This window comes from Cupressus sempervirens, chromosome 10, assembly GCF_028749045.1.
Source record: "Cupressus sempervirens isolate cs-2001-9-10 chromosome 10, ASM2874904v1, whole genome shotgun sequence".
Lineage (NCBI taxonomy): Eukaryota > Viridiplantae > Streptophyta > Pinopsida > Cupressales > Cupressaceae > Cupressus > Cupressus sempervirens.
Genome location: NC_143127.1, coordinates 489360194 through 489386570, shown reverse-complemented (window position 1 = coordinate 489386570; position 26377 = coordinate 489360194).

The following is a 26377-nucleotide window of genomic DNA, read 5'->3' as shown; positions in this document are numbered from 1 at the left end:
TGTGGTGAAGGCAGTTTAGGAATACTTTGGAGCCAAGAGCATCCTTAAAGAGATTAACTCCACTTTTCTGGTCCTCATCCCTAAGGTGCTCGGAGCTAACTCTTTTGACAAGTTCAAACCTATTAGCTTCTTCATTTACTTTTATAATATTATCTTGAAAGTTCTTACCTCTAGGTTGCTCAAGCTCCTCCCTTTGATCATTTCGAAGCAAAAAATGGGTTTCGTCCTAGGTAGATAGATTTTAGACTCGGTCATGATAGTGCATGAAGCGATCCACTCTTTGGAAGCTAGAAAATGAGAAGGGATGCTGCTTAAACTGGACCTTTCTAAAGCCTATGATCAAGTTGACTGGACTTTTCTTGATATGGTGCTCAAGGACTTTGGTTTTGATGTCAAAGTTTGCAAACTAATTTCTCAGCTTGTCACTACTTCCTCTCTTGCTATGTTGGTTAATGGAACCCCTTTAGATTTTTTCAAACCCTCAAGAAGGTTGTGACACGGGGATCCTCTCTCACCTATTCTCTTCATTATCTTGGCTAAATGTATGGGAAGGCTTATTGAGAGAAAAAATAAAGAAGGTAGAATCAAAGGGTTAAAACACTCCTCCAAAAGTGATCCTTTTTTGCATCAGCACTTCGTTGATGATACTACCATGGGGGGAGAGGCTTTTGTGTAGGAGGCAAAAGCCATAAAGGATGTGTTGGATATCTACTCTAGAGGGTCAGGCCAACTAATTAATTGGGATAAGAGCTCTTTATATTTTACTAACACTCCAAAGCATAGACAGAGGGAAATCTCTAGGATTCTGGGTTGTAATATGGGAAATTTTCCCTCTACCTATCTTGGGCTTCCTTTGGGTCCAAATCCTCCTAACTCCTTCTAGAATGGCATTATGGACAGGTTCAATAAAAGGCTTGTAGGCTGGAAAGGAGCTATCCTCAGTCAAGCTAGAAAATTTTAGCTAGTTAAATCCACCCTTCAGAATTTCCCAATCTATGCCTTAAGCCTCTTTGTGATCCCAGTTAAATTCGTAGAGAGGATGGAGAAAATTTAGAGGGATTTCTTATGGTCAAGTGTTGAAGGGAAAAAAAGATACCCACTAGTTGCCTAGGATGAAGCCTACTTTCCTAAGCACTATGGAGGTCTTGGCATAAGGAAGCTTTCATCTTATTAAGGCTCTTTTGGTAAAGCAATTATGGCATAGCTTCAACAGTACTGGGGAATAGAGAGACACATTGGTCAACAAGTACATTAAGAGCATTCAATCTAGTTCTCCCTCTTTAGTGAGGACATTCCTAAAGGTTCTACTATTTGGAATGGTTTACTTAAAGCTAGGGACTTGGAAAAGGCCAAAGTAAATTACGAAATGGGGAGGATATCCAGTTTTGGTCTGACAATTGGCTTTTTTAGGGCCCCCTAATGAACAATCTGGTCTATGATGTTTGGGCGAACCATTATATCCAACTTTTTGGGCTGAAAGTCTATGATTATAGGAATGACCAAGGTTGGATAGATCTATCTTTAATCTCTAAAGATCTAAGTCTAATCATGATAATGTTAAATTCAATGGTTCTTAGCAACGAGAGGGGTGAAATGATTTGGGGGGATAACTCTAGTGGTAATTACTCTATTGCTTCTAGGTATATGGCTCTTTGGAGCTCTAAAGAGAGACCTCGTTGGTCAAAAGCTTGGATCTTGGGCCTCACTCCAAAAATCAATATATTTTATTAGCTGGCCTTACAGAACAAAATTCTCACTCAAGACAATCTATTAAAAAGAGGTTAGATTCTACCAAGCAGATGTAGTTTATGTAAGAACCAGCTAGAAACTGGCAATCACTTGTTCATTCATTGTACCTTCTCTAAGGAGGTCTGGGACTTCCTGACCCAAGACTTAGGGATTAGCTGGTGCATGCCAGATAATCTTTTGGATTTTTTCTGCCAATGGAAATCCTTGTTCTATTCCCCTGTTTTGTAGGATTTAGGTACCTGGATCTTACCCCACTTCTATTGGAGCATATGGAAGGAGAGAAATAATAGAATCTTTAGAGACAAAGAGGAACCTGCCATTTTCCTCAGGAAAAATATTAACAAAAATATAAAGGAAAACTACCTAGTAAGGAATGGGGGAGATATCAAAATGGGTGGTAGGAAAATGGAGAAGGAAAAAGAAAGACTATTAAAAAGACAGGAAGCCAAGTGGCTTTTCCTCCCAAAAGGATGGCATAAAGCCAATTTTGACAGGGCCTTGAAGGGAAATCCTAGTTGCTTGGGATGTGGAAGCATTAATATGAATCAATTTAGGGATAGAGTTGTGGCCTTCTCTCTCCCACTTGGATTCCATACTAATCACTTCGTAGAAGCAAGTGTGGCCTGTCATGTGCCGAAACTAGCTTTTGAAGTTGGAGTTACCAATTTATGGCTTCAAGGGGACACGAATAATATTATTAATAGTTTAAATGGAAAATCTCATTATTCTTGGTTGATTACAAATCTCATTAATGAGACATGTGAGACTCTTGCTAAATTTGAAAGAATCCATGTCACTCATGTTTTTCAAGAAGCAAACCTAGTGGTAGATTAGTTTGCAAATAATGGTGTCCAATCCGACCAAAAAATGACCTAGCAATTGGGAAAGAGTTTTTTGGCGAATGTTAAGAGTCTGATCAAGCTAGATAAGATCCAAGGGAGTAGGGAGGAGATCAAATTGCTATTATGAATAGGAAAGGCTTATGGGGAAAGGGTACAACCCATAAAGGCTGCATTGATAAATGCAAGAAGTGGGAATTATTACATTTTATTTGACACACTTCATGGGTCTTTTGTTGCATTTTTAATCTGAGCAAAGACAAGAACTATTTCTACAACCACCTTCAAAAACACGGAGAACCCTATTAGGTGGTGCGGTTTCAGATTCCTGTGTTTATGAGAATTGTGGGAGAGAAAAGTACCAAAATGGTGGGAGAAAGGTGTAGAAAAGAACCGGTGGGAAAAATGGAGAAATGGAGAAGCTAGGAGAAAGTTTGGGAGAAGCTAGTTCAGGGCAAGATTTCAAGGTATATCATGAAGCTGCATGGCTACAACCAAAATTTGACTGACAACATGGTCAATTTTTGGAAGGATGGTAGAGTCAAGGTGAATAGGATAGCTTTTTTGATAATGGAGGAGGTGATCTCGGCTATGACTGAGATTCAAATGGTGGGATTTAAGTTCTTTAGGGATAAAAAGCTTTTGGCTAGTGTTGTGAAGGACTTTTTTGACAATCCTAAGGAGTTGAATGCCCTAAAAAAAAGTGATACATTTTATGATCCAGAGTCAATAATGAAGATTTGTAGGTATGTTCTACACATTGTCATTGAGTACATTACTCTTGACCCTAGGTTTGATTGTGTTTGCACCAACCATTTTGTTCTTCTAAATCATTTTTTGTCATGATAGCAAAGTTTCTTTCCCTTTCTATTTGTTGAATTCTATGAGCAAGGCAATGTCAAGCTTCAAAAAGAAACCCACTGCTAACCCTTCTCTGCATGAGGAGTTGTTACTACTCATCAATGAGCACTTCAAGGCTCAGACAATTAGTAACATCCCATTGCAAGCTAGGAATGAGGAAATTGATAGCTCTAGCTACTCCTCTAACTCAGATGATATTCAAAACATTAGTTCTGAGGAAGGAGGGCTTACCTTCGTGGGTAAAAAAGCTTCACCAAATGTTAAGAAGTCTCCCTCCCCCATCATCTCTAGAAGAATTAGCCCTAGAGATCATGATCAGAAGAAGACTAAGAAGGAGGAATAGTATACATGTGATGAAGAGGAGGCAATGGAGTTTGAAGATGAGGAAAATGAAAGGCGGGAGGAAAAAATGGATTCCCAAGGTGGGAAGAAATGCAAGAGGGTGGGCATAGAGGATGAGAGGTTGCAATAGGACCTAAACTCTTCCTCAATATCTCTCTCCCCTGTCCATCCCTAGGCCCATCCAGAGGAGTAGACTCAGGATAGTTTTGGTGCTGAGTGTGGGGAGGTGTTGGTCTAAGATAGGAGGAAAGAATGGAGAAATTTTAATGTGTGGACCTCAAAAATGGGCATTTTCAGGGAAGTGATGAACCCCCAGATCTTGGTGGACAATCAAGAGGAACCGCATCTTGAAGAGCTCATTAACCCTATGATAGTGGTTATCTCTAATAATGCTAGGGAATCTGGGATGAACCTCTTGAACAATGCTTGCAACAATATGGTTGATAATTTTAGGTCAATCAAGTGGATTTTTCATGAGCTAGAGAAGGTTAAGGAGAAGGTGGTTCAAATGGAAGGAGCCAAGAATCTTAGGGCTTGGAGAAAGGGATAGATTATGATGATAGGAATAGCCTAGCAGAAAGGAGGATCCATAATCTGGAAAATTATAATCATAATTTGTCGAGCCAAATGATCTCATTGCTTAACTCGATCAATAACAACATTTTATCTTTAACTAAGTGGCTTAAAGATAGAGGCATGCAGGGGGATGTGGAAGGAAAAGATAGGGGTAAAGCCAGATCTGATGAACATAATACCACTGGTATCACCCTTTCTACTCTAGACTAGGAAGATCTTAGGACTCACCAGTAGGAGGCCAAGGAGAACAAGATGGCACAGGAGGCTGCACAGGTTATGCAGGAGCTGGAAAGAAAGATTGAGGAGTAGTTCCTATTATTTTCCTTTTTGGATGGCTTTTCATTCTAGGTTTTGATTGTTTCATTTTTTCTTTTTGGTTTGGCCTTTTCTTTGGCCTTTGTTTATTATGGCTAGGCCTTGTGCTATTTCAGCCTTTAGACTTGTTTCTTTTGTGGCTGGGCTTCTAACGCTTATTTTCAACCTGATTTGTATTAAATTTCGGGTTTCAGAATCCCTATAAAACCTATTTATCTAATCAAAAAAATTAAATTGTGATGCTAAAATAAAATCAAAATATGACATCCATGAAAAATTCAACACATAACACAAATGATATGGTAACCTAGAAACACTTCAATGTGAAGGTAAATCTAGGGTGGGGTTAAAACCCATAAATCTACATTGTTGCAACAATAAAGTTAACCTATTAGGGTTACAATATTGATCATAATATATGATCTACCCAGTGAAGGGTCTTCCCTATTGTAATCTTTAAGAATTTTAGGTCTTACGTTGTAAAAGGATTTTAAACTTATAATTAAGTAAAGACTTTGTTAAGATATTTAAATAGATCTGGTAGGATTACTCAGTTGAGAAATTTTCCTTGAATCAATCTATTAGTATTGATATAATACCTAACCCTCAATTTTCTCTGAAAATGATTTCAGATCTCCTCTCTCAAATATCTTAATTTGATATTTTTTTTTGTCCTTTACTTCTTAGGTCTCTCTATCTAATCTCCTTTTAGAATTAGCCTTTGTTTCTTTGTTTAATCCTTGTTTTCTCCTTCACTTGCTTCTCCATTCATTCATTCATGCACTCACATTCTTTTTTCCACATGCTTTCTCTCTAATCCTAGGGTTAGAACCCTCTTATAATAGATAATATTTGAAAGAGTTGGGTCATAATCAATAGTTGACTATTCATCCCTTTTCTTGTTTCCCTTCTAATTTTTTTATGAGCTTGAACTTGAACTTGCATTCTTTCCCAATGAAATGGTGTTTTCTCTCATGTCAGCATGTAATAAATTAATAGAATGTTGATTCTCTAATGTGAAGAATTAAATATCACATAGCTTCATGTACAATGAATGAATAGTCTTTAAAATTTCTTCTAATTGTGTGACTAAATTAGAAAGCTCCACCTATCTATATACAAGATCCCTCAATACTTTCTTCAAAACTTTATGCTCATATTTTCTCTCAGTTCATTGTATGAATTTATCATTGGTCTCAATAACCCAAAAACACTTCAATGTCAAGGTAAATCTAGGGTGGGGATGAAACCCACAAATCTTCACTATTGCAACAATAAATTTTACCTTTTAAGGTTACAATGTTGATCATAATATATGATCTACCTAGTGAAGGCTCTGCCCTATTAAAATCTTTAAGATTTTTAGGTCTTACACTGTTAAAGGATTTTTCACTCACAATTAAGTAAGGAGTTTGAGGATATTTAAATAGATCTATTAGGATCACTCAGTTGAGAGATTTTCCTCGAATCAATTTGATAGAACTAATTCAATACCTAACCCTCAATTTTCTCTAAAAGATGTTTTTAAATCTCCTATCTCCTATATCTTGATTTGATCTCTTAATCTAGTGGTTGAAAATAATTGGTTAAATATGTATTATCTTTGATGTTGCACAAAATGTCATATCATTGCCAATCAGTGTATGTTGAGCTCACTTGGGCAATGAAAATTGTTTTCTATGTCTATCAAGTATTCTAGAGTTTTATAAGTTTAGAAGATAGTGTCTACCGAGTTCACTCAGGCATCAATTTAAAATTTGAAAAAGTTGAGTGTTAACCTAGCTCACTCGGTTATTGAAGGAAATATTGAATGGAACCAATGTTAACCAAGCTCACTTTTTTACCAAAAGGAACTTTGTAAATATGTAGTGTTAATTGAATTCACCTGGTTAACATATGGAAATCATTTATGAGTTAGTTTCTATTGAGTAGGGTTGGCTAACAAAGGATTTTCTTGTTTTGACATATTTAGTCCAATTTATTTATTTATTAGTACTAGCCAACTGAAGAGATAAATATAAATTATTCTAAGGTGTATTCAAGATGACTTGACAATGTGTAAGATATAAATATAAGGTCAAGTTGATAATTTAATGTGTGGAACATAATAGAAGATTTGAAGATGCCTAGAGGAAGTGAATTAGAAGGATAACAAGAGTATCCTTGTTTATCTACAAAGATTCATTTGATAAGAAAGGATCAAGTATACCAGATAGAATTGAGATCTATAATCAGCAATTTAGTTACATCAAAAATTAGGTCATTTCATTGTTTCTTTCTAATCATTGTAGTAGTGATCTAAATCTTTTAATAGATTTGGCTTAACAGTTATTTGTAAATCCTCTAATAAGATGGAATTTCTAGATTGAAGTGTCTAAAAGACCTCTAGCAAGGCCACTCCCTAACAAGGTGATCAAATTCTCTAGAAGGGTCACACCTAGTAGTGTGTTTTTTAATCTTTAATAGGGTTGGCTCCTAACAAGGCTCACTTCAAAAGAGTGAAAAATAGCAACTAGTTTTAATTGGTGGTTTTTCCCAAATTGGGTTTCCATATTAAAGCTTGGTGTCACTTGTGTTCATTCTATTTATTTTATGTGTATGAAACTAAGTTTAATTTAAGGTTATTCACATTAATATTAGTATATTCAGTTATTTTGAAGTTAAATTTGATTCTCTATGCTTCTTGAGTTGTAGTATTTTCTCGTGTTAATTGACTACCTATTTGTTTGCCAAGTAACAATAGAATACATTTTAATCAAAGTTTATGTTTTGATTTATATCAACATCTAAGGGATCTAGTATTTATTTTTATTATAATTGATTCACCCCTCTCCTCTCAGATACTCCTCTTATATTTCCAACAATTGGTATTAGAGATTTTGGTGCTTGTAGAGAAGGTTTCAAGGACCAAGTTAAAGATCAAGATGTCTTATAGAAGAGAGATTCCCAAGTTTAACAGAGATAACTTTGTAGCATGGAAAGACCTTATGAAGTTTCATCTTTCAACCATTAAAGATTTGGGTTTGAAATACTTAAACACTATTTACAAAGCTCCTACTAGTACAATGACTATAGAAGAAATTACTGAGAGGAAAAACCATAATATCATGATGATTGACATAGAATCAACTCTTAACTTTTCTGAATTTGATGAGGTCAAAGGTTGCACTACTACACATGAAATGTGGACCAAACTAAAATATATCTATGGAGGTGATGAAAACATAAAAAGAGCCAAGGCAGAAATCTTCAGAGGCCAATTTGATCAAATGAAGATGAGAGAAGATGAAAACATTATAAAATATGTTGAGTGAATTAAAGAAAGTGTGAGTGCAATCAAAGCATTTGGAGGAGATAATGATGAAAAAATAGTTATAAGAAAGGTACTCAGAACCCTTCTTCCTATCTATGTAATTAGAGTATCTATTATTTAAGAAACGAGATGTGATCCAAATATGAAGATAAACTAGATGCTTTAGTGGGAAGATTGACAACATTTGAACTAGGTAACTATGATAATTATACTCCTAGTTCTAGTAATCTTGAGTTTGAATTTGAAGCCAAGGTATCACTCATCAAGAAAGCTAAAAGATCTAAAAGTAAACAATCTAAAAGTGAAGAGGAAGATAGTTCTGAAAGTGATCTTGAAGCCATTAAAGCATTTTTTGTAAGGTGGTGTCCCAAAGGAAAGTGGAAAGTATAAAGGTAAAATCCCTTTAATTTTTTTATCTTGTGAAGAAGTTTGACACATTACTACAAGGTTCCTAAACATAGAAGACAAAGATGAAAAGAAGCACAACAAGTACAAAGGAAAGAAGGATTTCAAGAATTTCAAGGACTACAAGGACAAAGGTAAGAAATTTTGTTTTATGGTTAAAGATTTAGATAGTGGTGAAGATGATGAAATGGTATATATTGTTGTAAAAGATGAATCTAATGATGGAGAAGATATAGTGACACTTATCTCTCATGTTATCAAGAATGATACATGGATTATTGATAGTGATTGCTCACATCATATGACTGGTGATAAAACAAACCTTGAACACATGGAACATTACGATGGTGGTAATGTGAGATTTTGAAAGAATGAACCTTGTTGCATAAAGGGAAAAGGTTGTATCTCACTAATCAATGAACTTAGATGTGATAATGCATATTGGGTTGAAAGACTAAAGCATAATCTATTGAGTGTGGCATAGTTGAATAAAATTGGATTCAAGATAGAATTCATGAATGGGAAGCCTAGGTTGTTGCATGGAAAATAAAATCTAGTTGGGTCTAGCAAACAAATAAAAGGTAACCTATTCTACCTAGATCTCAGTGAAAGTCCATGTTTTATTGCTCAAGTAGAAGAAATTTGGTTATGGTATAAAAGGTTTTGTCATGTGAAATTTGATAATTTTTTCATGATAAGCAAGAAGAAAAGAGTAAGCAGTATTCCTAGTTTGAGGAAACCTAATATGGGTCTATGCAAAAATTGTCAAATTCGAAAGATGGGAAAGAGCAATTTCAAAAGCAAGAACTACTATTCAAAAGAAGTCTTGGAATTAGTTCATAAAGAAATTTGTGGACCTATTGGAATAGAGAGCTATAGTGGAGACAAGATTTTTACTTTATTTGTTGATGATTATTCCAAAATGGTGACTGTAATCTATCTAAAAGAAAAATTTGAAGCTTTTCAAAAGTTTAAGTGGTATTTGGAAAGTGTAGAGAAAGAAACTAGGAAAGAAGTTGAAGTGTTTGAGATCAAACAAAGGTGGTGAATTAATTTTCAATAAGTTCAATGAATTATGCATTGGAAGAGGAATTAAGAGACAAATATCAGCCCCTAGTACACCACAATAGAATAGTATAGCTAAAAGAAGGAATAGATCCATCATGGATTGTGCAAGAACCTTGATGATAGAAAAGAAATGTTGCAATCAAATACTGGAAGGAAAAAATTAGTACTATAGTACATACCTTGAACAGAGTATAATTGAAGAAAGACTCAAATCAAACTCCTTATGAACTATGGTATGGCTACAAACCTAATGTAAGTTACTTAAAAGTATTTGGTAGAAAATGTTATACCTTGAAGGAATCTAAGAAAGGAAAATTTTATGTCAAAGGTGATGAAGGCATATTCTTAGGATACTCCTGCAAAAGTTTAGCATATAAATGTTTGAATTTATCTACTCATGACATCATAGAAAGGGCACATGTGAGAATTGATGAGTGTGAGAATTTGGTATAGCTTTGATACCATGTAAGAATTTTTCTTAGGGAAAAATTCACCCAAGAACTAAGAGCTCAAGCATAAGAACAAATGTAGACTATAAAGAGAGAGTATGATTAGAATGATGATATATTCATTCAATATGCGTTAAGAGTACACTAGGAGTGCCTATATATAAAGGCCTCTAAGATACATCTAGAATGCCTTGGAATTAGCTACATGATAAGTCATACAACCAAGAACATGTACACTAGATATGGGTTATCCTCCATTAAGTACGGAAGTAAGTGCAATGATGAGAGGATAAGCCTACAAGGGTGTAACATGCAAATCAGTGTTGTAGACAACATGTGCTGAAAAATAAGTGCGAATAATTGTGTTTTCAACATGACAACTCAACAAGGTGTACAAACTCCTAAGTGTCTCAAAAAAATTAAAATTAAAATAATGCAAAACAATAAAATAATGCATTAACCTAAGTAAACTTAAGTAAGTGTAAATAGTAAATACATATTTACACCAACACCCCCCTTTAAGTGCAACTTAGGGGAATACCCATAAGCTTACAAAAACTATGATGAAATGCATGATGGGTCCCAGCTACTAGGCCATGTTAGGTACCAATATACATAATGCAATCTCTCATAAAGAGGAGAAAGAGGGAAAACCTCATGGAAAAAACCCTCCACCAAAAAGAGAGATGAATAGGAATGCATGGATGGATGGATTAATCAAGACCCCTCCCCATTACAATATGCATTCAATATATAAGAAAATGGGAAATGAGAAGAACAAGACCTCATAAGCAGAAAAAGGCCTCCTCATAAGAAAGAAGAGGAAGAGAGACAAGGTAGTCCACCCCTAATGAAGAATACCCATCAATGAAAGATGCTCCAAGGAAGAAGCTAGTCCAAGAGTGTTGGATTATGTTCCTCCCCTTTGGAAGAAACAATGGAAAAGGTACAATCTCAAAGATGTATGGTGGTCTTGAAACCTGCTCAAGTATCCATGTGTTGATACTGATGGTCAACCCTTCCAACTATGCTGAAAGGAATGAATGCACATCTAGTAAAGATGTCTATTGAACCTATTCCAATGAACCATCTATCTCCTCAACTGAAAAAGAGACCTCCTCCAATTGTTGTACATAAGTATCCATAATGATGCCAACCTATGAAGATTGATCATGTAGAGAATGGACATGAGGTTCAGAGTGAGCCCTTTCAATAACTGTAGAAGGATCATCTTTATCAAAGAGAAGATGCAAATCATCAAGGTTATCTCCCAAGTATGTAATGTGTGACTCCATGAACAATCTTACAATGTCTGCCATGTAGTCATCTATTGAAGCTAGAGCTAGAAGAAAACATGTACCCTATTATGTTGGACCTTTCACTATGGCAATGTATGCATGTGGATTGAACTAATGTCATGACCTCTCATTGTAACTGTCAATAGAACCCCACATGTCTAAATCTGTTGAAGCACTATCACTAGTGTCACTATCAGTTTTCACTATGTATGAAGTGTGGAGAGGATTAGAGGATAAGCTAGGTGAACTTTCCTCAAAGTGAACATCCTTCTCCATAGAGATCTCGTGAGTCTATGGATCCATTAGTCTGTAAGCCTTAACATTGTCTTCATATCTAATGAAAGTACAAGGCCTAGGTGCCAGTACCTTATAACCCCTAGAAGATAAGTTTGCCCATGTTGGACAATCAAAGACTCTATAGTGACTCACGACTAGTTTTCTTCCACACCATGCCTCAAAAAGAGTTCTACCATCTAAGGCATTATGAGGAGACCTGTTAAGTATGTGAGTACCACTGATAATGGCTTCAACTTCAAGTGTAGGATCAAGAGACTTGGCTTTAATCATGCAACTTACCATGGTCTTAAGAGTTCTAATCCTCATAGTTGCAACATCTGCCTTGTGTGGACTAAATGTTGGTAGATTCTAAAGATCAATTCCCTCATGTTTATAAAAGTCACTAAGTCTTCTATCTACATATTTGTTCTCATTGTCCACCTGTAGAACCTTGATGGCTTTCCTTGATTTATGTTCAACATGAGTCTTCAAGGCTAGAAGCTTATGAACCACTTCACTCTTATGATGAAGTAGACCCAAGCGATCATGAAAAATAATCAACAAAAGTAAGGATATAGTGGCCTTGGCTGATTGATGTCACTATAAAGGGACTTGGTAAAACCATGTGAACCAACTAGAGAACAACTAGTGCTCTAGAAGACTTGCCTTTATCATACTTCTCCTCAAGATTCATATCCATTGAACATGATGAACACTCACCCTTAGAAAAGTTGATGTTATATAGACCTTTGACCATGTGTTTGGAGCAAAGTTACTAAAGGTAGCAGAAGTCAAGATGACTAAATCGCTCATGCCATAATGTAGTTTGAGAATTAGAGTGAGTCAACAAGGCTTGAGAAGGAGACTTAGGCACAAAGTGGGAGAAATAATAAAGCCTTTTTTCATCATTGACTTTCCCCATTGCAACCAATGAATAATCTTTAAGACTTTGCACCATCACTGAATGTGGAAGGAACTCAACTTTGTGACCATCTCTGAGGTGAGTGATTTGGTAAACTAAGAGGATATTGGAGCTTAGATTTTGAATATAGAGAACATATTTGAATTCCCCATTGTCCATTTCCACATGTCATTTTCCTTCAAATTCTATTTTAGTATCATCCCCCACAAATATGTGTGGTACCTTTGACTACTTCAATGAAGAAAAGTCTCCCTTTGAAGAGCCCATATGGTAAGAGGCACCTAAACCAAGTATCCATTCTAAAGAAGAACTTGTGTTTACCATAAGTGCTTTCCCTTTTCCCTTTGAAGAGGTTGGAGTTGAATCCTTGGAAGTACCTGGCACTTGAATCTTGTTCTTCCTGAGTACGTTTTCCAACTCATCGATTCATTTAGTCTTGCAACAATGCTTATCATGATTTTGGATTTTTGCAATATGCACAAAAAAAGTTTATCCTTGTTTTCATTACTTCCCTTCTTGTTGGAAGAAGAATTGCCTTGCTATGAGGAGGATTGTTGTGTCTCAGATTGTGATTTCTACTTCCACTACTTCTTCTTCTTCTTCTTGCTAAAACTTTTCCCTCCTTGAATTGATTGGTGCTCATCACTAGCCACCAAGGCTTTGGTCTTTGATGTCAGGAGAAGTCCTAAATCCATCAAGTGAGATTGTTTAATAATCAACATCTTTGTAAATAAATCAAATGTAGGCTTCTGGTAAGTAGTTCCCATGGTCAACCTATGAGTATTAAAACTCAAAACAAATGAAGCATACTTTGAAGGTAGCCTCTTTAGGATGTGATGAATCAACTTGTCATCCTTTGTGGGATTTCCACAATCTTTACATAGGGCCCTATACTCATTGTCTTTGTTGATATAATCCTAAATTGTGTCAAAGTTCTTTAGATCCAAGAGAAGTAGATCATCCTCAATCTGAAATCCCTTTTCTTCATCCACCTTACCATACAATGATTCAAGTTTGTCCCAAGCTAATTTGGATTCTATACAATTGAAAATGTGAAAGAAGAGATCTCTATGAACAAAACTCCTAATAATTCCTAAAGCCTCTTGGTCTTATTTTTTCCATTCAATGAGTTCTTTAGCATCAATAGGTTTGGTAATCATACCATCAACATAAAGACTATAACCTTTTTCCATTAATCTACTCCATGCAATATCTTTCCATATAGAATAATTGTGTGAAGTTAGAGGTGGACATTTAAATGGACCAATGATGCAGAGAATGAAAAGAGCACAAAAGAGAGACACAAGAACATAGTACACACCCCCCCCCCCCCCCCCCCCCCCCACCTTTTCACTCAATCAAAAGGCCCCCCCAAAAAAAGATGCTTTTGGCACTTTATAAGTAGTGCATGTAAAGTGAGCCACTTGTCAAAATAAAAAAAGTGGACTTTCTAATTTTGCTTTTTACAACTATTTTGAAGCCCAAATCTCTCACTAAGCATTGTAGCTCAGATGTACAACAATTCTAAAAAGTAATCAAAGCATTACAACAAAGAATAAGCCCTAGTTCTAAAAGTGAGAATTTTGTCCACACAACTCCAAAATCTAACTACAAATCTAGAAATTAGACAAAAAATAATGCACTTTCAAAAAACAATAGAACCTAAAAAGGTGACCAGATGAGCTCGTACAGAGCATTTAAAGTTGCAAAATGTAGGATTAAGTAGGTGCAATCACCAAAAAATGCAATCTCTAAAAAATTCTTGCACCAAAACTAAAAAAGAACACCACCACTAGAAAGTTCAAGAAATTCTACCCAATTTCAAAAAAATTACACCTGAATTGGAGTCTGAAAGACCAAGTTATGGGCTCGTAAAGTTAGGTTGCCAAATCAAAAAGCAATCTCAAGAGGGGTCTAGAAGGAAAATATCTATCTTAAATTTGACTATCAAATGGCTATCACTGTAGTTGAAAAATGAATAGGAATGATGGTCAGACGACCATCAGATTTAATCTATTAAAATGTTGACGTCAACAAAAAATTAGCAATCCAGGGTGACATGGCAACTGACTAAACCATACGAATTGTAGGGATGTGACATGTGGCATACATAATTTGAGCTAGTTGTACAAAATAGAAACACATGGTAGCATGCATGTCACCATATGACAGTCTATGTGGTGAGTGACATGGCACCATGCTGTACTACTGATTAGGACAGCTACTGAGTCAGATTTGACATAAGTAGAGGAGCTGACATGGGCATTGTTGTGTGCTATACTACTGAGGTGGCACTAAGAACACTTGGAAGTCTATTTTGGCTATGTGGTAGAGTTTATAAAGCCACATGTGTAAGTGGGGCAGGCGGGTACCTGCTGACTAGGACTTAGCATAGGAGTCAATTTTAAAAAAATAGCGGGCCAGAGAGCAAATTTCTGTTGCCAGGAAATGGAAACCCGAATGTTGAAAAACTCTAAAAGAAGCACCAAAAATTAAAGCTACTATTGGGGTTGGAATTTTCTACTAGTATGTTTAACGTGGCCAAAAAATGAAAAAGGGCGGTCTAGATTTTTAAATAAAACCCCACATTGATAGTGGGTGGGATTGTGACACAGTTTAAAATGCAAAGTTTGTGCAAATTAAATAAATGAAGGTTGTTGCCAGGTTGTTGAAACTCAACCAATGGATATGCTTGCTAGTTATGTGACCTATCTGAATTTGTCTGTTACTGGTATAAGGTGGTTGCTCTATGCTTTGCGGTGTCTAGAAATTATAGGAATAATGCTTGCTCGATTAAGGAATAGAATATACCTCTACACAAGGCTGTGATCTGATAGCCCAGTACCTGTGCAAAAAATAATTTCTACTAGCTGCCCGAAGAGCAAAAAATTTCAAAATAATGCAAAGAATTTAAATTACAAACCTAAAAAATTAATCAAATAGATCTACAAATGACCATACCCAAATTGCAAATTGGGCCTCCGGGTGCTGATTTGCAAAAAAAAAAAATTCTCATGGTTGACTTTGGGCTAAGGTAGCCAAATTTATAGTCAATTTTCACTGAATCAACATTATGGATGCAATGGTGAGGTCTATTTTGGCTCTAGATACCCCAATTTTTGTAGTACTCTAGATTCAAGCCGAGGTGCTGAAGCAACAAAGGTCTTGAACGGCTATGTGAAGAGAAAATCTCCTAGCTCTAATACCATGTAAGAATTTGGTATAGCTTTGATACCATGTAAGAATTTTCCTCAGGGAAAAATTCACCCAAGAACTAACAACTCAAACACAAGCACAACTGTAGACTAGAAAGATAGAGTATGATCAGAACGATGATATATTTATTCAATATGTGTTAAGAGTATACTAGGAGTGCCTGTATATAAAGGCCTCTGAGATACATCTAGAATTCCTTAGAATAAGTTACATAATAAGTCACACAACCAAGCACATGTCCACCAAATATGGGTTATCCTCCATTAAGCACAGAAGTAAGTGCAATGATGAGAGGATAACCCTACAAGGGTGTAACATGCAAACCAGTGTTGTAGACAACATGTGCTAAAAAGGGAGTGTGAATAACTATGTTGTCAACATAACAACTCAGTGAATGATGCAACCTCCAGTGTTGTAGACACCATGTGTTGAAATAGAGTTTCGTACTTCAGTGTTGTCAACATGACAACTCAAAAAGGTGCTCAAACTCCTAAGTGTCTCACAAAATAAAATAATAAAATAATGCATTAACCTGAGTAAACTTAAGTAAGTTTAAATAGGAAATATGTATTTACACCAACAATGAGTTTGCAAAAAAGAGTGAAGAGAAGAGTAGCAAAGAACCTGAGGACTACATAATGTTTGTTTACTATAAACTTGATATATTGCCAAATCTATTTGGAAGTTAGGAGGCCTCACCTCCTAAGTCTCCAAAATCTCCAAGAGCTACCAAGTTGTAACCTAAGTCATAGTCTAAATGACCTGAGTCACAATAAGAAGCTACGAAGCTATTGCCAAAGAAAACAAAGTCTGATGGACTCGAGTCACAAAATGTGGGACTAGAGATTCATATAGAAGATCATGAAGAGGTTAGTGGAAAATGTTCTAAATCCAAAATATTTGTGTTAGCAAGATATGTTAGAAGGCACCATGCACCTGATCAAATCATTAGAGACAAATCAGATGGAACAATGACAAGACAAATTGAAAGGTACATGTTTTCTTCTTGAATTTGAACCTAGAAATGTTAAAGATGCTTTGGATAATGCAAGTTGGATTGAGGCTATAAATGAAAAAATAGAACAAATAAAGAGGAATAAGACTTGGACTCTTATTCCTAGACCTAGGGATAAAAAATGTAATTGGCACAAAGTGGGTTTTCAGAAATAAGCTAAATGAAGATGGAAAAGTTTCAAGAAACAAGGAAAGGTTAGTTTTTAAAGGTTATTCTCAAGAAGAACGTATTGATTATGGTGATACTTTTTCTCCTATTGCAAGATTATAAGGTGTTAGAACTTTACTAGCATATGCAGCACATAGAGGATTTAAAGTTTATCAAATGAATGTAAAATTTACATTCTTGAATGGAATTCTCAAAGAAGTCTACATAGAAAAACCTAAAGGTTTTATGGATCCCAGCAAAAAGGATATGGTCTACAAATTACACAAAGAATTGTATGGCCTCAAGCAAGGTCCCAGACCTTGGTATGAAAGAATTCATAACTTGATAAAGATTGGTTTTTAAAGAACAAATGATAACAACCTATATATCAAAGAAGGACCAGACAAGAAGATTGTGTTGGCAAAAATCTCTACGAATGGCACTTTATTTACAAGAAATAATGACTTATGCAAGGCATTTTCAAAAGAGATGAGTAAAGAATTTGAGATGTCCATGTTTGGAGAGATAAAATTCTTTGTTGGATTCACTAATAAATTTGAACTCAATTTTTGACAAATTTTGGTCAAAATTTTGACCAAGAAGTTCATGGTAAATTTTGACCAATACATTCATAAATTTTTTTAAAAAAATTTGGTAGCTCTGATTTGTCATTGTTAGTCAAAATTTCCACCAATGTTTGGTTGAATTTTTTTAGAATTGGTGGAAATTTTGACCAATTCTTGGTAGAAAACTATCAAGAATTGGTTAAAAATTCCACCAATGTTTGGTCAAAAAAAATTATAATTGGTGGAAATTTTGACCAAGTTGTGGTAGAAAACTCTCAAGAATTGGTCAAAATTTCAACCAATGTTTTGTCAATTTTTTTTTTATAATTGGTGGAAACTTTGGCCAATTCTTGGTAGAAAACTATCAAGAATTGGTCAAAATTTCCACCACTATTTGGTAAAAAAAAATATGTTGTATCAAGCAATTGTTTCTTATCCAAGCCATTTAATTTGCAACTTTTTAAATCTCTACAAAGATAAGTTGGAGTAGGAAAAATTTTCTTCTCAAAGGTGTCCTCTAATTGTAAAGCATCTATTCCATTATTTATTCAACAAACAAGACATATCTAGTTCAACAGATAATGGAATGGATGCTTTACAATCAGAGGACACATTTGAGAAGAAAAATTTTCCTACTCCAACTTTATCTTTGTAGAGTTTTAAAAGGTTGCAAATTAAATGGCTTGGATAAGAAACAATTGCTTTATACAACATGGAACAATTGTTTGATATTGTGTTATATCAAGTACAGAAGCTCTATACCTTTTCCACTCCTTTCCACTAAATTTATGTCAAATACAATAGAACTATTGCTATTTGAAGAATGTGGCACATTGTTTATAAACTCTATTGCTCCAAGGTTTGATGACTGATTGTATATTAATGATTGTTCTAAAATTGGTGGTATAGTCTTTACACTTATAGTTTTCAATTTTCCAAACTTCATCATCCTAGAGTCAACTTCCCATTGACCACAGCTCAAAGTGGGTCCAATCTTCCTCCATTTTGTTGGACTTGGTTTATCATGTAAACTATCACATGTATAAGGAGCTAGGATGGACTTCAATGGATTAGGTTTCAACATATTTGATTCATGCTCACTTAATTAAGATTTTGTTCGAGTGACCTATTTCATCTCACATGGAATTTTAGCAAATGCATGTGATGTTCTTACTTCTTGTTGTGAATAGTTTGAAGAGGCAAGTTCAGTCATCTGTTTAACTAGAGGTTGTTCATCCAATGTTGTATCCAACATAGAAGCTCTATAATTTTTCACCAAATTTATGTTAAATTTGACACAACTATTGATAATAGAGGAAACTGGCCCAATATTTGTAGACTCTGATGCTCTAAGATTTGATGACTGAGTGTATCTACTAGAGGATAATTTAGTACATACAAGACCACAGATAAGAAAAAATTTATCCCTACATTTTTTATGATGTCAAATAAGAGTCTTGGATGCATTGCAATGTGGATAATTAGATTGTTTTTAATGGCATGCAGTCATGTGTGCCCATAGCTTGTATTTGACAACACATGCACCATTCTGACATTCACATTCTAGAGTTGAACATTTACTAGAATGATAAAAATAAAGCAACAAAATTTATCTTCCAATTAATTTCCTTCTCATTTTTGCATTGCTTATAGTTGGCTATAATGTAGGCTCACTCTTAAGTACACCTCTCCTTTCCTTGAGTGATTTCTACTTTTGTTCACTGCATTGTGTTTATTTAGGTTGCAATCCTGGAACATGTATCAAGTTTGTTGATACTAATCTTGAAGAGCCCCCATCAAAATTTGTTGCTACCTGAATTCTACATGATTCAAGACCATGAAAATTTCTAGAATGCATAATATCAGTTGCATTCATTGCATCACTAGTTATGTGCACCTATTTATCCTTGAAGAGAAAAAAGAGCCAAAGATGATCATTAGGAAACAAATAAATGAGATGTTGTCATTGGACTAACTACATTTGGGATGTGCTCATTTTGGATAATAATAGGATGATTTTTATCAAATTATTATGTTGTTCTACATTTAATAGCAGGAAATGGTAATTGAGTAATAGATCTATACAATTGTGCTTTAACATAATGTACTAGCCAAGTTTTCTATAAGAAAAACACACTTATCAATGAACAAATAACCATGCACTAGAAATGTCATGCTATAATAAATCGTGTAAATAATGTGCACATTTCTTAACTTTCTCCTTCCACATTATATATTAATTTCTATTTTAAATATCATTTCTAACACCATAATTTCATACAGGTAACAGAATGCAAAGCAAGAGCATTGACCACATCATTTCAATTATCTTAGTATAGAACTAGCCAAAGTCAAGTATCTAGAACTTGAGAAATATTCAATGAGTCAAGATGTAACCAACTTATCCATTATAAACTTTTTTTATGAAAAAAAATCTTCAAATTATCACAAAAAAAAATGGATACCCATGAAAAGTCCACAACGTGAATAACTAATGCCAAACAATCCAATGTCTAAGGAAAAGTAAAAATAGGAAAAAGCTTACAGTCCAAAGCTTTAATCTATTCACACTTTACAAAGCATTGTAAGTGACTTCAACAGAACTAAAGGTCTGAGTCCAAGAAGATTAATAACATGAAAACTACCAAAGCTTAAACATACAGAGACAAAAATTTTAACCTAACTACAAAGCTATTATATTGTTGCAAACTATATAGAAAATGCTTATGATCTATAAAACATGTTTGAACTTGTAAAAAGAATGATAGTGTATTTGCTATTATTTAGTACATGTTTTTAGTTAAATGTTTCTCTATCTAGTGTTGATATTGCATTGGTTGTTGCAAATGGTTGGAATGGTCCAAAGTTGTAAGAAGGCTCCTAGGACCCATTTCTCTTCGCTCAATCTCAGTCATTTCCTTAAAGAAACTTTTGATGGCTAGTACCTGTTGGAGTTGATGAAAGACAACTCTAAAGATGCCCAAGATCACCTACATGCAAAAATCTATCAAAGAGAAGCGAAGGAGAGGAAGAGCATGGAGCAAGGGAAAAACCTTAAATGGACATGAGAGACCACAAGATATTGAAACACAATGAAAATTTATTTACAATAGAATGCCATATGAAATACAATGAGGGGGCCCTAATATAAAGAGCTTGAGGAGTCTTCTAGAACAAGCTAGAAGATGCTAGGAGATAAGTGTGACAACTAAGCATACATCCACTTGAGGTTGAAAGTCCTCGAACAATGTGAGAGGATAAGTATGACTTAGGAGAGAACAAACTCCCATATTGTCAACAACTTATAACTAACTCCTAGACTACAACTAATAAATAAAGTGCATTTACCTAAGTAAGCTTAAGTAAATAGAATAAATAATTAATAAATTAATTATTTACTCTAACACCCCCCCTTAAGTGCAACTTAGGGAAATGCCTTAAGCTCACAAAACTAAGATGAATGCAGAATGGGTCCCAGCAACAAGGCCATGTTAGGTACCCATGTACAATGCAAGAAGATGCAACCTCTATAAATGGGGAAAGAGAGAAAACCACATGGGACAAACCCTCCCCCAAACCTCCAACTAGGGAAATGTCACCTAAAATAGGAACAAGGAGTGATCATGAAGAAGCATCACTAAAGCATGAAAAAATCGCAAATCTATCAACAAGAAAGAAAATTGCTGATCTGAAGAACCTCCATGGAAGAAGAAGGCATGAACCGAGCATGTCTATATGGTAGATGATCCATCTCACCGAAATGCATAGGTAGCCAGCAACTGCAATTGCCTTGTACATAGGATCAACCACTGAATACATAGTTCACACTATCGAACCATCAAACCAAGGATGCATTAGAACAATAGCATAACCCCCCCTTAATGCAGATGAGTTGTGATGATAGGCAACTAAGAAGGTGGGCCAAAGTCTCCTGCAAACAAACCAAGAATGACGAGAGAGGGAAAGAGGTACAAACACCTATAAAGACACAGTCATATTGACTCTGCATGGGGCTAATGTCATGGAAGGGACACTCACTTGACAAAGGGAGAATGCCTAAAATAGCGAACAACCATCCCCCCATGGTGCTTTATGAAAATAGTGCATGTACAACTATCTCAAAACAACGTTCATGACCCTCAAAATGCAAAAGTGGCACTTTATCTTAGTGCGATACAAAAAAGTGCTTCAAAATGATAGCTATAATGATCAAAATGAAAAACAAGCTACAAAAAAAAAAAGTACACCTCAAAATAAAGGAAACCATGCCAGGAAAATGATCCTCGGGCCTAAAACACTCAAGATATCCACCATATAGCAAAAATGCCAAAACTATGATAGAAAGAGCATGGGCCAAAAACTTAAAAAAAGGACTACATTTCTAAAAAGTACATAGAACCATCTTTCCAGAAATATAAAGTTTTCAAAAACTAACATGGAACGCAAAAGATATGCTTTTCGGAGTCAAAAACACAACTACGAATTTCAACTAAAAAAATGGGCAATAAAAAGGCATCAAAACCTAAAAATACTTGCACCAATGTCTTTTTCTCAGAACTAGCTTTTTGGCACTTCTTTCAGATCAGAAAAATACCTCTGTATGCTCAAGTTATGGCCAAAAAACTAAGAGTAGGTCCAAAATAGAACTAGAAGGAGAGTGCAAGCAAGGATGATGATGCAACGCTAACATAATGCTAACATTAGCATTTCACTAGGAAAAATTTGATAGTTTGCAGACCATCGCAGCAAAAAAGGAGCCACGTGGTAGTGCCACATTGATGCCACATGGTAGGTACAGCTGACGTGGCAGGAGCCACATGGAAAAGTGCCACGTGGCACCTTTGCGACATGTCAGGCTCTGAATAGTGTTGACTGTACCCTGGACTCCATGCAACTTGGCTGACCCAGCTGATGAAGCATACTAACCTGCTAACTATACCCTATGTTGACGAAGCACTCGAACCATGCTGGCAAGCTAAGTGTTCATGAGTGGAGCAAAGCTAATGTCTGGGTAGAGTAGAGAGCAAACACCAGCAGGGGGCTATGAAATAAGGTGCAAACACTGGCGGAGGTGGAAAACTTGGGAGGAGCTTGTCACAGAGGGTGGTAGTGCTCTACAACAGGCTACGAACAGTGGAAAAGGAGGCTGTGAAGTAATGCAGGGGTAGCACTGTGGTGGCATGGGGGTGCTACTGCAGCGACGCTCCCACAATTTATTTATTTTATTTTTTTAAATGCTAAAATCATCCATACAGTCATATAAAACCTCCTACTAGCAAAATAATTTTGCCTCCCGAAGCTCTATCTCCAAAATTGAAAAGCTTTATATGAATCCTAACTATAAACAGCATTTCAGATCCAATGGCAGTGTCCGTTTGGGCTGAAAGTGCTCCAAAAATTTGTTGATCCCTTGATTTGAAGAAAAAAATGCACAAACAAACTAGGGTTTGTGACTTCAAATCATGGCTTCAAAAATCTTCAACCGAGTAGTAGTAGGAAGGCTCTGATACCATGTTGGAGTTGATGAAAGCCAACTCCAAAGATGCCCAAGATCACCTGCATACGAAAACCTGTCAAAGAGAAGCCAAGGAGAAGAAGAGCATGGAGCAAGGGAAAAACCCTAAACGGACATGAGAGACTACAAGATATTGAAACACAATGAAAATGTATTTACAATAAGAATGCCATATGAAATACAATGAGGGATCCTAAATATACAGAGCTTCAAGAATCTTCTAGAACAAGCTAGAAGATGCTAAGAGATAAGTGTGACAACTAAGCATACATCCACCTGAGGTGGAAAGTCCTCGAACAATGTGAGAGGATAAGTATGACTTAGGAGAGAACAAACTTCTGTATTGCCAACAACTTATAACTAACTCCTAGACTACAACTAATAAATAAAGTGCATTTACCTAAGTAAGCTTAAGTAAATAGAATAAATAATTAATAAATTAATTATTTACTCTAACAGTACCTAGCAACTCTAGAAAAGAGTAGTGTTGGGAGTGAAGGGAGTGAAGGGAGTGTATGATATTTGGTGAAAGGAGTAAGCATAAAACTAGAGTAGATTTCCTAGCTTAGTTGAGTTTTATGATATCAAACAAAGCCTTACAGAAAGTGGATTTATTGATGCCAAAAGAGTGGTGTTGATCTCTTGTGTGGTTGCCATAAATATGGAGAACAAGGTTTGTATTCATAAAGCATGATTATATTGCTAGGAGGAAATGAAAGCAGTCCTTAAAAATAGATATGTGCAAGAAATAGGTACACCACAAACCTCAAAAAGGTTTTCTTTCAAAGTTTGTGAATACTAGGTCGATGAGGTAAGTAACCCTGCATGAGGATACAAGCTCCAATTTCAACTTCTAAATCAAGATGAATAATTAAAATTTACACTAGGGCTTGCATATGATAGAAGCCAATCACAAGTGCTAATAAAAAATTATGAACTCTAATAGATTACATAGTATATATATGCATCTTCTTTATTTTCTTTGCATATATAGATATTGACTTGCACGTCTAACAATATGTGTATAGATGATAAAAGTACCTATATTCAAGTTTCCACGTGATAAGAGTCTACAACAAGAAAATTGGAAAGTTCATAAGTTCTATTTAGTACTTGCTCTATTTCCTCCAGTGTTGAACAAGTTCTTCAGGATGTCTGCAATTTGTCAAAAGATTGTATTCTACTTGTAGCCTCGGGATCAAACTTAGGATTGAATTGACTAATTTAGTAAGTAAAATAGTAATTAGCTATCAAACAGGTTCAACAAAAATCAACTACAAGTTTTACATTATCCAAAGAACAATTTTCAAAGATCAACTTTCTCACTTCAACTCCAATTTCAAGATGATGATCATCCCCAAGATGCATGGATCACTAATTTGAGTTGATTAAACTATTCTCTATTGCACTTGATTAATTAAAGAGATCATATGGGCTTGTATTCTTTTATTCAAGAGTTAACATAGGAGAGTCATTCACACCAACTCACAAGTCTTATGGCTCTCTCACCACATCATCTTTGTATAAATTGATGTAGGAGCATCCTAGGCTTTCCTTGTAATCTTTCATTTTTTGTTCATTTTGTCAATTGTTACTGAGTTCCAGTTACTACCAAGTTCCAGTTTCTAGTTGCTACTAATTTCCAATTTCCAATTGCTACCAAGTTCCAGATGCTACTGAGTTCCATTTTATAGTTGCTACTAAGTTCCATTTTCTACCAAGTTCATAGTTATTACCATGTAATCCCTTTGAATGCCAAGCTCATGTGGATACCAAGTGCCAGTTTTGGAAAGCTTTCTTTTGCCTTGTAATCTATTTTTGGTTCATATTTGGGCCGACTTTTCTCGCATTTAATTTTGATATAGGTAGTTATATTTGTTGAGAGCTAATTTGTGGCTTCTCTATGTTCTAGAATGTTCTATAAGCCATTTTGGCAAGTATAAATAGGGTGTTTAGGTTTAGAGTTAGCCAAATTTTAGAGAGTTTAGGAAGAGAAGGCATATATGTTTGGAAATGCAAATTTAAAGCTAGATCATGGATCTAGAAGTTGTATTTTGTATATGGCCATAACTTAGAATTCCTTAGAGCTAGGCATGAATTCTATTTATTTGATGAATTAATAAAAGTGTTTTTCTCTTCTTCCTCCTTTGGTTGTTGTTCCTTGTGTTTTCTTCTATTGTGTTAACTCTTGTAGGGTGGTTTGGATAGCTGGGTGAGCCTTTGGCCCTAGTTATTCATTTTTTTTTGCCTGTGTCAATTGGTATTAGAGCTTGAGGTTTGTCCTTGTGGATATTGGATCATGGAGAACCCTAATTTGGATTTGGTTGTAAGGTGGTAGATCTATGGATTTGACCTATAACTTGCAAAGGGTTAGGGTCTTACAGGAACTTGATTTGTAAAGACGATTCATGGTAGAGGAAATAATGTTGATAATGCTATATTGGATCAATTGAGACAAACTGTAGCTAGATTAGATGTTGTGGAGATAGCCCAGAGGAGAGGAGCACATCTTGATGATGTAAGTGATGATGAAGTAGCCATAGCAAACCATAATCCAAAACCTGAAGAAGATCAAGATGAGGAAAGATTGTTGCGAGTGTTGGCTAGGGAAAATTCAAAGCCTACTATAGAAATTATTCCTTATGATGGAAAATTGGATACCAATGCTATATTGGATTAGATCTATAATATGGAGAAGTTCTTTGAGTATGAAAACACTCCTAATAATAGAAAGGTGAAGACTGCAATCACTAGGTTGAAAGGTCATGCATCACTATGGTGGGAACACTTGCAAACTAATAGACAAAGGAGAGGAAAGGAGAAGATTAGAACTTGGCCAAAGATGGTGAACAAGGCAAAGAACAAATTCCTTTCTGCTGATTAAAAAGTAAGCTTGTTGAGAAAGATGCAAAATTTGAAACAAAAGAACATGACTATGAAAGAATATACCAAGGAATTCTATATATTGGACATCAAATCTAAACATGTGGATGATGATGTTAAGAAAATTGCAAGGTACATAAATGGATTGAGATTTGGAATACAAGATGAAATAAGTTTTGTGAAGTTGGAAAGTGTAGAAGAAGCATATTAATATTCCTTGAAAGCTGAGGAGATCTTGACAAAGAAGCATGAACAAAGACAAAGAGGTAGAGGTGGTAGATTCTAGAGAGGTAGAGGTAGATCTTATGGAGAAAATAGCAGATCTAATAGTTCTATGCAGGATAAAGGAAAATCTGAATGAAAGAATGATGACAAAGGCAAGACCGAATGGAAAAGTGGTAATTCTTACCAAGGAGGCACTAATTCTTACCAAGGAAGAGGTAATTCTTATTCTAGAGGTGGATTTCATGGTAATTGTTTCAAATGTAGTAAAGAGGGACATAGATCTTTTGAATGTAGATCCTCTAAAAGTGGCCAAGGTAATAGAAATGTTGTGATTCAAGGAGATGATGAGGGTCCACCGAGTGGACTTGAGGCTGGTGAAAATTTGATGGTGAGAAGA